The sequence below is a fragment of the Euprymna scolopes genome, chromosome 17 (genome assembly GCF_053919585.1).
Source record: "Euprymna scolopes isolate OS-2025 chromosome 17, ASM5391958v1, whole genome shotgun sequence".
NCBI lineage: Eukaryota > Metazoa > Mollusca > Cephalopoda > Sepiida > Sepiolidae > Euprymna > Euprymna scolopes.
In genome coordinates this window covers 104,647,553-104,652,214 of record NC_136498.1, presented here as the reverse complement: position 1 = coordinate 104,652,214, position 4,662 = coordinate 104,647,553, and the positions used below count along the sequence as shown (strand labels likewise).

General features: G+C 37.0%; 1 pseudogene; it reads right to left on the bottom strand.

Moving 5' to 3' along the window:
• Positions 1-3,382: 3,382 nt before the first annotated feature.
• On the bottom strand, positions 3,383-3,520 carry LOC145297133 (U2 spliceosomal RNA; annotated as a pseudogene).
• Between the last annotated feature and the right edge of the window lie 1,142 nt (positions 3,521-4,662).

Genomic DNA, 4,662 nt, shown 5'->3' with positions numbered 1-4,662 from the left:
TTAATCGATTTGATTGAAAATCGGCAATTTCATCAATTTCGATGACAGTAAGACATTTTTTTTTTATCTAACTTTGTCTTCGTAAGGAGGCAAAAAAAAGAGAGAGGCAAACAGCGTTATTCATCTCCCTCCCATGGCGAGAGGATGTGACACAAGGGTTGGAAAGTGGCATTTGAAACTCCAGCGTCCCAAGGGAAGAACATCCTAGCTTGCAAAATTGCATAGGAAACCCGCTGACATTCTTCAGTTACGGCGCCTCAGGAGATTAGCAATAAACTAATATATTCTCAAAGGGAGAATGTAAAGCTTGGGAGGGTGAACCTCATAGAACTGCACACGACCCGTTCAACAATCTTCACAATGACTTTCACCCAGTAGAAAGCATAGAACGAAAAGGAACGTTAAAATTTCATTCCAGTTTTTTCAAGCAACTACGAAGTAAAGAAAACTCAAACCGGTGTTTCTTCGTAACTGTCCATTGTGAACGATCCCGCAACGGTGTAAGTGGTGGCGGGAGAAGGAAGAATTTATTAAAGAGAAAAGATTTTACAACGTCCATTGATTTTAACCGATTTTGGCAGTGAATTCTTACCAGAAAAAATATAGGAATCTACGATTATCGAGGAAGTGGAGAGGTAATAGGCCTATAACACACCTCAGATATTGTGCTACAGTTTGTGCATAATACATTTGCATTAAATGTCTTGATTTTTAATCGTATTAAGTTCAAAACCAGAGGGGGAAAATGTGTTCATTTTATATATAATTAGGGAGGATTATATTAAATACGCTAGTATTCGATTATTTAAATATAATTATATCAAATACACTAATTCGATTATTTAAATATAAATATATTAAATACGCTAGTATTAGGTTATAATTATACTAGCAGGATCGTGTACCAGGGTTGCCCGGTGAAAGTATGCCTCCCACTCTACCTGAAAAAAAAGTACGATTGTTAGTTTGATCCACTGTCCGTCTATTATAATTGCATGCACCCTTTGGTACTTTGTGCGTTAATTTTAGTGTATATTTTAGTTCAGGTACGCCGTAACCCGAAAACATTTCCCTGTTATTATTTTAGTAGGAACGAATTACTATTTCGGTCAATGTGCAAGGGTTCTTAATGACCATCGGAATAAACACCGTTTGTCGTCTGGACACCGAGTGAACTACGGTCGAAAAAGTAATTCATTCTTAATAAAATAACAGGGAAATTCCTCTTTTCTGGTAAATGTGTATGTGGAATAAAAAATACGAAAAAAAAGTGCAGCGCCCTCCATCCTACATATCAAAATCTCACATCCATTTAAATGTAAAGTGTTGTGTTATTAATAAATATTATATTATATCGTTAAATATTCAGTGAATTTGATACTATTACGACGTGCAAAAAATGCAGGAATTAACTATTGTATGTTATTTTAGCAAAAAACATAACGAGATGACGAAATTTTAATTCGGTTCTTAATAAAATGATAATATGGTAAAGTAGGTACGCCAGGATAAATGACAGAATTAGCAGATACGCATGGACAAAATAAAAGAATTAACAATATTATTTTATTAAGAAAGATAACGGAATGGTAAGACGTTATTATCTGGTAAATGCGTACCTTAAATAAAATAATACTATAAAAAAGTAATGCAGCAAAAAAGGAAAAAAATAATAATCAAATAAAAATGTGACTTATAGGTACCTCCAATGCATGTAAAGGCAATGTAAAGGCAACGAACCCCAAGAAAGTGTCCACAGATACTGTAATTGTATTTGGCAATTTGTGTGAAACTGACGCCATTCCTCATTTATACTGAACGTTCGTTTATAAAGGGGGAGAATTGACAATCCACAATATGGGATTAGTAAGAGTTCAGCCAATTGAAGTGGAATTATACTGGGGAGAATTCATTAAATAGGCAGCGTGTGAAGGAAAGACTATGTTATGTATATGTATGTAAGAACCAGTTTATGGCGGTCCAAGAAAATGCACAATTGGCCCCGTTGTGGAAAGGGGCTTAGTGAGCATACCAACTTAGAAAAAATGTTAAAACAACAACAATATTTTTCATAATTCTTGGATATGTTACTAATTTCGACAATCATTTTTCATGATTTAACGCACATGATGCCCCCCCATTACTAAAATAATAATTTAAAATATTGTCTGGGCTGGTTTTCTCATTAAAAACACAACGCTAAAATAACTCATATTTCATCATTTTTCATAATTGTTGGATATGTCAGTAATTTCGACAATTATTTTTCACGATTCAACCCACATTATCGCCCCCCCTCTTACTAAAATAATAACTTTGATACACCGTCTAGGCTGGTTATTTCATTACAAACACACCAATAAAATAACTCACATTTCATCATTTTTCTAAATACTTGGATATGTTACTAATTTCGACAATCATTTTAAATGATTTAAACCACATTATCGACCCACTTTATTGAAAAACTAACTTCGATACATTCTGCTAGTATATATTTCCAGCAACGTTTTACATGCCGGGTGATGGTGAGTACAAAGCTAGTATATATTTCCAGCAAGGTTATTAAATCCAATGACATGCCACGTATTCTTTTATTATATATTTCCACCTATTTAATCTATTCAAGGGCGATTCTAGGTATTCTGCTAGTGTGTATTAACGCCTGTCTCATTACATCCTGGGCGGTGCTAGAGAACATTCCACCTATTTCATCCAATCCTGGGCAATGCCGGGTATTTTGCTCGTACATATATCAACCAATCTTATCTGATCCCAGGCGACGCCGGGTATTCTGCTAGGAAACATTCCACCTATTTCATCTAATCCCGGGCCATGCCGGGTAATCTGCTAGTACATATATCCCCCTATGTAATCCAATCACGGTAATGCCGGGTATTGGCTAGTACGTATATCAACATAACTTTTCCGATCCCAGGCGACGCTGGGTATTCTGCTAGGAAACATTCTATGTATTTCCACCTACATCGGGTAATCTGCTAGTACATAATACTTTTATATGAATTCCCTAGTGTCGTATTAGTCTCAGCATTCAATTGACTTTAATACCCCTCCTCCTTAACTCAAGATTATATAAAACAAGGCCGATAGCCATTAGTCGCGTGCTCTCGTGTAATGAATGAATGCAAGAATGTAGGATTGACATGAAATTCTTAAAGATAAACTAAAATGACCGAAAAATGGGCTGAAATGACTTAAATAAATAAAAAGTGAATGACTTAGAATGACTTTAATGAACTTAAGGATGAATTGAATGACCTTAAGAATGACTTGAATGCTTAAAAAATAACTGGAATCCTTCAAAAACAACTTGAATGATCTGGAGAATGACTTGAATGACTTTGAGACTGAGTGGTTGTAAAGTGGGTAATCATTTTACATTAAATTAATACAGAAAAGTGATCTCTCACTTTATACCACAAAGTTACAAACATAAGAAGAGCATGTAGTAAGAACAGATACTACACTTTGATCTTGGCCAAAAGGCCAAGAAAAGGGTATTTATTTGCTCCCCCACCGAGCAAATTAGGCACAAGGCCGATTTTTAATGTGAGGAGTGAAAGGGAAATGGAGACCAACTCCCCGGGGAGTAGGGGAGCTGAAGTGACAATTGGTATGAAGGGTTTCGCCTACATTAACCAAGGTCTTATATGTGGGGTTGCCCCCACATATGGTCTTTGCTCGCAGTATCTTCCGGAACAGATGGTATTTATTTGCTCCCCCACCGAGCAAATTAGGCACAAGGCCGATCTTTAATGTGAGGAGTGAAGGGAGGGGGAAGGGAAAAAGGGGACCAGCTCCCGAGAGGTGGGAAATGGGAGCTGGTTAATGGTCAGGCATGTGGGGTTGCCCCCACATATGGTCTTTGCTAGTCATAGCTAGTCATAGCTTGCAGCATCTGTCGGAACAGATACTACACTTATATCTGGGCCAAAAGGCCAAGAAAAGCTTAAAAAGCTAAGAACAGCATTTATTAACAACAGACCTTTGATCTTAACCAAAATGACCAAACACAAAAGTGTTACGGACAGACCGACCGACAGACCGACGGGCCGCCGGACCAACGGACCGACGGACCAACGGACCGACGGACCAACGGAGTGAATTATAGAGTCGCTTGCACGCGACTAAAAACATAACCTCCCAATACTAAGAATGACTTTCTGAATAATAATGTTTTTATTTCAGAATTTGGAATCAGCAGTTTTGCGATGTGTGATGTTTGGGATATGACATCTTGTCTCAATTTACTATACAATAAATATATAATATGCATCTTTTTTACTTGGCCTTTTGGCTAAGATCAAAGTGTAGTATCTGATCTTAGAATTCAAGCGGTCTCATCTTTCGCCCCCCTCCCACTAAGAAAATAAGGGGGAGGTTATACCTGGGATCTCAAGCTTTAGAGAAACAAACATTACTCGAAAATAATGAGGCGTTTATATCTTGGATCTCAAGCTTTGGAAAAACAGAAGTTACCCAAAAATAAGGAGGAGTTTATGCCTGGGATGTCATCAAATCCATTAACTCACATTTCGTATAATATTAAAATGTGTGAGTATAAGGGTGTACGTGAAACAAACGCTGATTACGTCATATTATGTCCCCCCTTTCCCTTTCTACTCGCCTATATGTAATGTT